The following is a 12283-nucleotide window of genomic DNA, read 5'->3' as shown; positions in this document are numbered from 1 at the left end:
GCAAATCACTCCGCCCAGGTAGCAGAAGTAGCAGTGCTTCGCCTTCTGAGAATATAGTTCCCAGTTTATATACGGTTAGAAGATGGCTGTGTCTCATGTGACCTTGTTATTTGTACACGCTGTGACTATACAAATCACAACATGTAAATAGGAAAATGTTGGTGTTATTTTGTCACTTATTGGGAGCAGTAGGCTAGATGGAGCCGGTTACCTCCAGGATCTGTGCTAAGCTAGGCTAGCGGTGGGTGTGTCAGACAGAGTTACGACACGCACGGAGATGAGAAGGGTATGTATGGACTTCTACTCTGTCTAACTCTGGGGGATACGGTGAATAAGCTAAAGTCCCAATAAGTCGGCGTGTTCCTTTAAATGGGTCCGGGCTAAGTCCTGAACCTCCTCAAGTCCTAGAAACGCTTCTGGTTGGTAATAAAATCCTTCACTGCCATGAGCAGCAGCCAAGCTTCGCTGTGCATTCAGCAGAAACTCTTGCTGACATCATCATAGGTGTTGTATCTAAGAGAGAGTAGAGTAGATGTGGTCTGGATCCCTGGAGGCTGGATCCAGACTCTGGTAGGTGGAGTCTGCACGGGTGGAGAGTGGAGGGCAGTTCTCATAGATGTTAATCTGAACACAAAAATACAGTCAAAATACAGAAACAGCAACTTAACCACACATCTCAAATACTGTGGCACCATGTCTGGATATGTAATTGTGTGATGTGAAAGCAGAAGTTGTCAACATTTAACATTTGTACATGAGAGGGAAACAGAAGCTGTGTATTTATCTGCATTTTGGAGGAACAATGAGTGTTTGGGTCAGGGTTAGGTATTAGGCATTAGGTAGTGAATGTTTGGAACATACTGAGTAAAGAGAGAAGTGGACTATGCTGCTGTGGTTTGAGAGGTTTCTGTTGACACTTTGATACTTATTTGTGAAAATTGTCAAACAGCTGACCACAGCTGTTCTCAGTGAAGAGCAACTATTATCTAATATTGGATGTTTTTAGCACAGTGGAATAAGCTGCAAGTTTAATATTCACTCTGATTTTGACTCTGTTTTCAGCTTAAACAACTCCTAAAAACACATCTGGTTCTTAATCTGGTTCTCTATGTTCACCAGTTGTTCTGTCTGCTGTTTGCTTCATTCAGGTGGACAGAAACATGTCTCCAAAGAAATGATCATGTTGCTCCATAACTGCTGGATGTGTAAGAAAAAAGCAACTGTGTGCTGATAATAATGTCAGAATGGTGTTAGTCTCGCATTGCCAGACCTTCCTTCACAGCACTGTGGAGGAGGGTCTTTGCTAGGTCCACACAGCATTCTGGGATGGGAGATGCTCTGGTTTATTGGCATTTCTTTAAACCAATAACTATCGTCTTTGGCGGTGCTAAGTGCTCATTTAATCACTTCATTGATAGCATGACGAGACTCTCAGTTTCTCCACTAATAAAATATATAATATATATATCTTAATAATATATCTTGGATTGTAGTTTTACAGATGAACTGCTGTGTTTCCTTTCCTTCTCTCAGTGCATCAGCAGCCATATTAAAAGCTACCAGTGAGAGTTAACAAAGATAGATGAGTTAGAGAAAGTCACCTCAGTCCTGGTGATGTCTGTGTTTCCTCTCTGGTTTGAACCTGAGGAACAGACAAAGTATTCTCTCTATATATTGAATGAGTAATTATTAAAACGGTGCAGATAATGTTGAAAGATAATTCACCATCAGAGTGATTAGTCCTCTTTTGTAGAAGAACAGCAGAACAACAGCCAGCACCACCACCACCACCACAGGGACACACACACCCAAAACCAGGGGGAGATCTGGAGGAGATAACAGGAGAGAGAGAGAGAGAGAGAGAGAGAGAGAGAGAGAGAGAGATAGATAGATAGATAGATAGATAGATAGATAGATAGATAGATAGATAGATAGATAGATAGATAGAAGAGAAAAAAAAAAAAAAAAAGAGAAAAAGAAAGAGAAAGAGAAAGAGAAAGAGAAAAAAAGACCAACAGTAAATCATGGACACCAAGGCGGCTGCAACAAGTATTATTAACCCCCATAAATGAAATAGCCTGACGCTGTCTGGTAAACATCACCATGGCAGCAACACTGATTAATAATATAAACTCCATTCCAGTGTTGTAGTACCAAGACCAAGACCACTTTCTGAAGGTCCCATCTCGGTATCAACTGCATATTTATCCGGTCTTGTCGCCGTCTCTGCTAAAGAGGATTCAGGACTTTATTTCCAGACCCAGGGGATGTTGCTAAATGGTCTGTGTATTACTGTAACTGGATGTAAAACTTCCTGCTTCAAATGCAACCACTAACTTTTTACTGTTAAGCCTTTCTCCCCGGCCCTTCAACAAGAAAGAGAAAGCAGGAGACAGGAGAAGCTCTGGCTGTCTGGTCTGGTCTGGTCTGGTCTTGTCTGGTCTTGACTCGATCTGGATACACTCTGGCCTCGGTGTTGACTTGGTCTCAGTTTAGTTGGTCTTAGTCTATATCCACGCTGTCCACTTCTGGGACTGCTCCGGTGAAGAGCAGCCTTCCTTTTTCTTTGTGTTGGTGCTCTAATGGTTTGTGAGGACTATGGTTAACTGCTCCTCAGATCTCTGCGGGGTAAATCCAGACAGTTAGCTAGACTATCTGTCCAATCTGAGTTTTCTATTGCACAACTAAGACAACCTTTGAAGGTACACATGTTCCACCAAAAACAAGTTCCTTCCCAATGCTATTTTGTAGAGGCACCATGGCTCCGTGCAGTGCTTAGCGCCTCCCAAGATGATTGTGATTGGTTATAAGAAATGCCAATAAACCAGAGTACGTTTCTCTCCCATACCGGAGTGCTGTGTGGACTAGCCAGACCTTCCTTTGCAGCGCTGTGGAGGAAGGTCTGGCAAAGCGAGACTAAGGTGGTCTTGACTACAACACTGCTACACACACATATATTACAGCAAAAAGAGAGCTGCACAGTTTTAAACACCACGTAGCACACACCACCTCAACCCCCACCGTGGTACGGTTCATGAAAAAACATCCGAACTGCTCGGTTCGCTAGTCTCGGTTCGGAGTGTGTGTGCGCCGACGGTTCGTCAGTACACTGTCGGTGGGCGCAAGGCTGCCAGAACATCACCTACAAGGTACCTGCTTTATTATCACTGACTGCCGTAGTGCCCACTTTCAACACCTATGTTAAAACACTAACTGGAAATGACGAGCAGGATGAGTTTGACAAACGCAACCCATGGCAGCTGATTGGACGATCGCATCACATGGGTCTTGCTGCTCCCGAATTTCAAAACAGACTGTCATGGCGGCTCGTTCAGAATACGATCTCATATTGTGCTAAAATAGTTCACCGAAACGTGTTTCTGAAAACATTTTAAGCGAGAAATAGGCCATGCAGTTGCTGAATCTGTCATCATTTCAGATTGACAAAGGTCAGTTTAAAAGATTTTCGGCAGATTTTGAGAGACATCGAGCCGACCACTCCTCAAGTGGAGTGGGGTGCTGCTGCTGCAGGTCACATCACGTCACATGCAGAAATGTCAAGTGGGAGAGAGGCTGACCGGAGTTGGAGGATGCGCCAACGGTGTTTATAGTCTGGTGTGTGGGAACATTTTGGATTTCATGTTACCTATGATGAAATAAAACAATATATAGAACTGCCACTGTGTGCATGTATTGTGCAACATGCATTCAATATGCTAATTTTAGCTATATGCTGAAGTATATTCTGGAGTGTTAAAGATCAAAAGAAAACAAGAACCGTACAGAACCGAAAACCATGACCCTAAAACCGTGATACGAACCGAACCGTGGGTTTTGTGAACTGTACCGCTGTCAGTACCCGATCCTTTCCACCTGCACAATCCGTTCTGCGCATGTGCAAGATGACACGTATGCCATGACGTAGGCGCAGATGATAATGCTGCGTTCATGCCACCTCGAAATAACAGGCACCGCCCCACTGGTTACGTTGTTTCTGCAGCTAGATTCAGTCTAAAATAACGTTAAGTCAAACTTAATGGGAAAAGCAAGCTACAGCTAAATTAAGACATTACAGTAATAACAATAAAGACAAGTATTGAGTGATTGTATTTTAAATGAGCACAAGTAAAGTAGAACTGACGTAACAGCTGTTATATGTTAACGTTTATTTTCAAGTTTTATTTTGAGAGTCTTTTAAAGTTTACATGCTGTCTCAGCTAGCGGTTAGCCGAATTAGCTGTTAGCTAAACTAACGTTAGCTTATCTGTGGAGGCTAACGGCAGACCGCTATAATCACCTAGCGGTCCGCCGAATTAACCGTTAGCTACCGCTATAATCACCTAGCGGTCCGCCGAATTAGCTATTAGCTAACTAACGTTAGCTGGAGGCTAGCGTGTGAACATCTTGCGCATGCACAGAACGGATCATGCAGGTGGAAGCGGTGCTGTTATTCCAAGGTGGTGGTGGAATGAACGCAGCATTATCATCTGCGCCTACGTCATGGCATACGTGTCATCTTGCACATGCGCAGAACGGATTGTGCAGGTGGAACGGATCGGGTACTGACAACCACCCCTATTGTAAATGTACCTGAACTTCCTGCTGATGTCTGTGATGTCATCAGTGTGGAGGCTGATGGGACTGATGGTGAAGAAGGTCTGAGAGGAGAGGTCGGAGCTGTGAAACATTAAAATCACAATCAAACAGTCAGATAGTGATTGTAGAGATCCAAAGAAGTGGTGATGATCAGATGCTCCCTGCAGAGAACTCTGTGCTAACATCCATGTGTTTTAATCCCACAGCTAAATGCAGAAGGTCATCAATGGGTTTGGTGCAACAAGATTCCAATCAGCTGCAGTGTGGGACCATCTGAGTTCATCACATATTTTACACATCATCTGTATCATCTGTATCATATGCAGCTCTAAATACAACTGTTAGACTAAACATGTTGAGTTATTTGAAACATCAGCAGCTGTCAGTGAACAGTTAATAACATGACTCTCAGTAGAAACTCACCATCTGTAACTCGGATCTTAATCTCCTGGTACGATGGTGGGAATGAGAAAAATCTGAACAAACCACATCTGTACCGTCCTGAGTCAGACTCAGTCAGGTTTTCCTGATGCTCACATACAGAATTGTTTTAACTACTGGAAAACCTCCTTCTATGTATCTGATGCTGTATCTGCCTCTCTGAGCTGTGATCTCTTCTGTCTCAATGAGAATGTCTCCTTCTTTACATTCGTCCTTACAGAAGATCCTCCTCTTTCCAGGGAGAGTGAAAGAGCATCTAACTGTGATGTTTCCTCCTTCAGTTCCTGTACCTTCGATGATTTCTGCATTGATGAGATCAATGTTTCCATCCTGCAGTGCTGTTAAAAAGATGAACAATCAATAGATACCATCTGTACTTCTTGTAAGATGTTGCAGTCTGATTTGTTTCACATTTCCATAAATCATACATAGATCCCCACAGTCATACTGGGAGCTGCCCAGTTCAACCAGTCTGTGACTGAGGGGTAACAGTTTAAAACAACAGAGATCTGGATTCTTTCAGATTTCAAGCATTAAAATAATCTCACAGTCTGACTCTGATTTAATGTTCCCCAGAGAATAAAAACAACTCAAAAAGCAATGAAGTGATTCAGTCAACAATAATGAAACACATGGAAACATTACTGTGTTCAGACAGAATGGGAGGTCAGTTTTAGAGGCAGCACGATTACATACAAAGTCAAAGTTTGATTTTATCCTGGGCTTTATGAATCTGGCTCAAAACACATCCAGACACAGTCAGAAGGAAAGAAAGTTAGTTAGTTTGTTTGTTTGGAGCAAATCAACACAAACTGTCAAACCGGTACCAATGATACATATGATGATAAGCATAAACATTATTGAGTGAGAGTTACTTTAAGGAAAATAAATTATATTATATGTTCATTTCTGCTTGGGGAGTATAGTCTATATTATTTAGGAGAGCAGGGGAGGGTGTCTGATCTTTTACTCATCCCATGATTACATTTTTATATATTTTATATATTTATTCTGGCTACAATATATTGAGGTGCTAAAGTTCATCTGCGCCAACAGAGCCGTCGCCACGGTAACATGCCAAACCATTTACCATCTCTTTATCCAAAAATGGAGAGTAGCTGCAGTTTTACTGTTACTGCCTTAAATATATTGTTTTTATAAAATGTTGAGAGGGTAATGAACTTTTTTCCAAAGAAAATACTGAAAAGGCTGCAAAGGGCTTTTTAGGAATATAAGATTCAGCCTCCCTCCCACCAAAATAATTAGTTTACAGTCCCTAAAATAGCTGAACAAAACGTGTAAGAAATTGTAGTGTCCTATAAGATATGAAAAAATTTATTTAGACAAAATGTAAACCTATGAAACATTTTATTTTATATATTAGTAACATATTTATTTAAGTGCATTTTAGTTTTTCTTCTATTTCACCACTTCAACATCCATCCTCAGCTCTAAAATGACCCTCAAATATCAAACAATCATAACAAACAGCATCAAAAGCAACATTTAAAAATGTTTTATTAAAAACAAATGTGAACCTATGAACCAAGCATTTTGTTTAAAGGGGTGATAGAATGCAAAACCGATTTTTACCTTGTCATAGTTGAATAACGATTTATTTGGGGGTTTACCCCACCACGTTTGGTGGGTAAATAGTACATACATAGAACCTAAAAATCCCATTGACACCTCTTTCCTCTGCAAATCTCACAATTTGAAACTGCCTCCGAAAACAAGTCACCGAGTTGACGTCAACCGGGCTCCTCCTCATTTGGCTCTAGTCTCTACCTATGTCACGCCCAAACATTTACATAGGGCTACACCACTGATCTGAGGTCAGCTTAGTCTTCTGAATAGGTTGCGCAGATCTCAGAAATTGTATACATTGTTCATCTGCTATTTTATCACTAAATTCACTTCTGAGCCTGTTATATGCGAAAAATCAACTATGTGCTTTCGACGGCTGTGCAGCCCACGGTGCCTCGATACACCCGCCCAATTAGTGGACATACCAAAGCCGCTGCCCTGACAGAGCTCCAGGGCCTGCAGCTCCCCTCTTCCTGCTAAATGGTCGTGTGTGTGTGAGTGAGAGGCGGTCAGCGAGCTTGTTACGCCCGCAATCTCTTACCACAGGTTCCAGTTAATCTTATAATGGATATGTGTTGAGTTATTTAAACAAAAAAAATGAACCCCCTCTTGTCCACGAAGTGAGCTGTATGGAGCTCTATCAATGAGAGCGAGCTTGCTTGCCTCCTCCTAAGAAAACCTCTAAAATTCACAAAAATGCATTAAATTGAAATCGGACAGCTTCGTTAAGAATTTAGGGTAGCTGTGCTATACATGTCGTGCTGGAAATTCAAACTGTAAATATATGATAGTTATGCGCGAAAGTGTAGCAACAATCTTTTCCCATAGGATTAAATGGGACACATAGTCTAGCTAGTAGCTCCTCCTAAAGAGACCCTTCATGTTCACAAAAATGCCTTAAATTTAAATCGGACACCATTGTTAGCTTTATAAGACATTGGGGTAGCTGTTTTATAAGTGACGTGAAGAAATTCAAACTGTAAATATATGAAAGTTATGCCAAAAAGTTAGCAACGATTCTTTCCCTGAGCCCCGGAGTCGGTCCAGTAACCGAGAAACGGTGACTTTCACTGGGTATGGAGGTTACCGTTCTCTCGTCAGACTGTGTGGAGCTCCTAAAGTCCGACACGTCTTACCAAATTTGCAATTAGCCATACATTTTCGTAAAACAGCCCATATTTGAGCTTTATATAGTTGATTTCTCACATGAAAAAGTCTCAGAAGTGAATTTAATAATGAAATAGTAGACAAACAATGTATAACTTTGCAGTCTCTGAAATATGAGACCTGCTGTCTAGTCTGGAAGTTGTTTCTATGTGGTTCGCTCAAACCAATCAGCGCACAGCTCATCTAAATATTTGCGAGCATACCATATTTGGAAGAAAAAAGCTCTTGTTACAAATAGGGCTATATTCACAGGATAGTTAAGGACCCATAAAAACACAGTCCATCAATAAGAAACTGTTTCCCTTCTGCTGCAAAGTTGAACTGACCCACTGTAGATGAAGAAATAATAAATAAAAATGATATAACTAAGAGAGAGTAGAAGCTGAGTTTACTCACTGAGGAAGAAGAAGCAGATCAGAGACTGACAGACGTTCATGTTGGAGGATCTGATGGTTTAACGCTGCCTCTCTTTCTTCTTCACTGGTAAACCAGGAACTGTTCACTTCTCTATATGATGGAGTCCCTCCTCCAAAAACACATCACACCCCCTCTACTCTCCTCCCTCTTTATTCTTTATTAAGTCTTTTCTTTAATCTGTGAGTTTATGTCTGATTTAACATTAAAACTAGACTTGGTTGTATCTTTAAGTGGGAAGGCATATATCTTTTGTAAAATCAATGTATGACTATAAAATCTCTACCTTGTTAACACATTTTTGAGTCTTATATTGAGTCTTCTATGTTCATTCTTTTTTATCTACCAGTTTAACCAGCTTCAAATGATCAACTTTTTTCAAAACCAAGTTTAGTCATTTTTAATTTGAAATTTTTTTCGTTTTTTTTTCCTGTACAAAACTGATACTTTATGCAACAACAAAAATAATAATTATTATAATTTTAAAAGTTGTTACAGCTTTGTGTCTATAGAAACTCTGCAGTAACAACTGGTACAGTGTAATCCCTAAATGTCCTCTCATAATTCAAGTGTTGAAGCCTTAGCGAGCATTCAGACTGAAAACAGACCTGCGTATTAAAAATCCATGTTGTTATTTCAGGTAACGGTGAGGTGAAGAAATCAGCGGCCCCTTCAGTGTTTACCAAGCAGAACCTGGGGGCTGAGAATGAGCACGCTCCCGTCACAGGCTAGATTTCTAGAGAGTGCAGAGCTGTCAGAGCACTTGAATTACAATATACTGAAAGATGATTGGAATATTGGAATGGATATATGGAATATTTGCCCAATAATGCCCAAAAAATACTGCCTATCACAGATTCAAAGTTCAGCATTGTTAGGGTGTGGCTGTGTTGAGTGACAGGTGGGTGACCTTACAGGTGGCTAGCTGCTTCTTGTCTGCTAGAGCCAAGAGATTAGATTATCATAATTATTGTATAATATGATTTAGTTCAACCTTTTGGATTGCAAAGATTATTTTAATGAGCTCACATTGATGCAACAATAATGGTGACTGCCAGAAAACTAACAATGTTCAGTCATACACAGTTCATGAGTATGTATGTTACATATTCATGAACAAGGTTAAGTTCCTTGATCTTCTGATACCAAATAGTCCTATTTGGTATCAAAGATCAGGAACTTAAAAATTGTACAGGCCATTGTTCTCATGATGACTGAATTCAGCACCTAAACACCCTTACTACTACAGTTTGAAAAGTACAAAATAAATATAGTATACAATATATAATGCATAAACTGTTATAAGAACATATACTTGTGCAAAAGCAATAAACACATAGAGCTAATAAAAAATAGTTCATCTTAAAAAAAAAATATATAATGTGAGCTGTAACTGACATAGTTTCCCAATAACAATAAAAAAAACTGATTTCTTTGAGTGAATGTGACTCATTCTAAGCACTCTGTGTCCCCTGTTGGCCCCTGAGAGAGTAAATGTGGCGCGACAGCGCTTGAAGCTACAGCTGATGTAAAGTAACAGTAGAGTACAGAGGAGGTGAAGCGTCTTGGCGGGCGCGCAGCTGGCTTCTAGCCGAGGAACAGAGTAGACCACGTTATCTGGGTCACCACAGGGGCGCTGTGCAGGAGCAGCTGTACCGTTGGGAAGATCCAGCCTGAAGTAGGTGAGGTCACTCCAGTCGTCTTCAGTCTGCAAGAAAACACAAAGATCAAACTTTATCACCTGACTTTACTCGCCTGTTTCTTCACAAGAGCATCATTTCAGCGTGAGCTGCTTCATGTAAAAAAAAAAATTTTTTTATAAAAAAAAAAAAAAAAAAAAAAAAAAAAAAAAAAAAAATTAAAAAACCCTGGTTCACAAAGGGTCTTAATCTCTGAATCTATTGTTTACCATGAATATCTGTATCAGTGCCACACCTTTTCCTCCTCTCTCTGTTCACACTCCTCTTCCTCAATGGCTTTAGATACAGTACAGTATGATCACAAACTGGCCTGGTTCCTGTTCCTCAATAGGTTGCTTTTCTCTCTTGATGAACAAAATAGACAGATGGAAGTCCTCCTCCAACTATATTGATTTATCTTAACATTCTCTGAGTAAAGAACTAGATTTCCTTTTAATTTTGAAAACATTAAGCTCATTTAAAACCCTAGTTTCGGTCCACAAATCTTCTTTCAACAAAAAAACACTAACATTTGTCTCAGGCCACGTCTCAAAGCCTGCATCCAAACATAAAAAGGCAAATGAACATTATTACATGATCATGATCACCTAAGATAGGTAGGTGCTAGGGTTACAGAAACAGTGGTATAAAAAAAAACTAGTACCTATCAGCTGCAGCCTGAAGGTGTTTACTAAAACCTAAAACCCTACCAGACTTTTGACTTACTTTCTTCTGAGAAGTGGGTGCAGTGACTAAGCTGTACTCCTCTGTGGTTTCCGCCTCATCTGGTTTGGTGTATTTGGCGTAAGTGTAAACTGTAGACACTTCTACAGGAGGAGATGTGCTCTGTCTGTCCTCTCTGATCTCCTCATACACTCGGTTGGCCTGCAGGAAGAGAACAGGGCTTTGTATTAATATCAGCTGGTTGATACTGACACTAATGATGCTGAGATGTCCAGATGAACCCAAACTCACCTCTGTGACAATAGAGTACTCAGTTTCCAGAGGAGGTTCCAAAAAACAGGCAGTTCAGAGCATTAGAATAAACAGATGACTTTAAAAAAAACTTTTGTGACTTCATTTTAAAAAGGAGCTTTCCAAACATTCTGGGCAGACATTAAAGTTTCTATATATGAAATTTAAATTGTTTAAATTGTTTCATGCTTTTTGCGGTCTGGACGGTGTGGACGGTCCCCATGAACCTCTGGTCGTTCATACTGATTGAGGTTAAAGCGTCTCCGAGAATGGACCTCCTCTCTTCTGTTTCTCTGTGTTGTAGATTAGTCTACTCTTTAGAAACGTCTCCTGAACCGGAGTATAAGCCCTTCAGGGGACTGTAGCCAATCATTGCAATGCAGCCTAGGAGACCCCGTCCCCGTTGTTACCACGTCGCCCAGGCCTCAAATGCGCAATATGAATGCCCTAAGAGCTGCTTTTTTCAAATTTGTTTGAAATATCTTCACTGATATAGCGCAGTAGTGACATTTTTTTTTTGTGTTGTGTGTTGTGTGTGTGTGTGTGTGTGTGTGTGTGTGTGTGTGTGTGTGTGTGTGTGTTTCCTGTAGTCTCACCTTTGGGTTTCCTGGCCCTCTTCCTGCAGAAAATCAGCAAAGCTACTAATAACATGATGAAGAAGAGGACCAGAGTCAGACCCACATACACCAGAGCTCTTGTGTGTTTCTGTTGAGGCTGCTCTCTGGCTTAAGGGGAGGCGGATGAAGGTGTGGAGCTTAAACGCTGTGATGTCATCAGTGTGGAGGCTGATGAAGGTGTGGAGCTTAAACTCTGTGATGTCATCAGTGTGGAGGCCAATGTGACTGACTGGTGAAGAAGGTCTGAGAGGAGAGGTTGGAGCTGTGAAACATTAAAAACACAATCAAACACATCAACTGTTAAAGGAGCATTTATCAGAGTTCACAATGATGAAAATATGCAGCTCTAAATACAACTGTTAGACTAAACATGTTGAGTTATTTGAAACATCAGCAGCTGTCAGTGAACAGTTAATAACATGACTCTCAGTAGAAACTCACCATCTGTAACTCGGATCTCAATCTCCCGGTATGATGATGAGAATGGGAAAGATCTTTTGATACCACACCAGTACCGTCCTGAGTCAGACTGAGTCAGGTTTCTGATGCTCATATAAAAAATGGTACCAGAACATGTTGTTTTATATTCAATGCTGTATCTGCCTACAGTTGTGTCCTCTTTTGTGTTAATTAGAATGTCTCTTTTTTTACATTCGTCCTTACAGAAGATTCTCCTCTTTCCAGAGGAAGTGAAGGAGCATCTAACTGTGATGTTTCCTCCTTCAGTTCCTGTACTCTCGATGATTTGTGCATTGATGAGACCAATGTTTCCATCCTGCAGTGCTGTTAAAAAGATGAACAATCAAT

At 40.6% G+C, this 12283-nt stretch overlaps 1 long non-coding RNA gene across 1 annotated transcript; it reads right to left on the bottom strand.

Moving 5' to 3' along the window:
* Positions 1-278: 278 nt before the first annotated feature.
* Positions 279-1762, bottom strand: LOC120558804. Its single transcript, XR_005639187.1, has 3 exons — positions 1726-1762; positions 1602-1642; positions 279-624 (listed from the first exon to the last, which is right to left on the bottom strand). It is a non-coding gene; the product is annotated as an uncharacterized LOC120558804 (long non-coding RNA).
* Positions 1763-12283: the final 10521 nt, after the last annotated feature.

The sequence above is a fragment of the Perca fluviatilis genome, chromosome 5 (genome assembly GCF_010015445.1).
Source record: "Perca fluviatilis chromosome 5, GENO_Pfluv_1.0, whole genome shotgun sequence".
In the NCBI taxonomy this organism is placed as follows: domain Eukaryota; kingdom Metazoa; phylum Chordata; class Actinopteri; order Perciformes; family Percidae; genus Perca; species Perca fluviatilis.
This window is presented reverse-complemented; position numbering and strand designations above follow the sequence as displayed.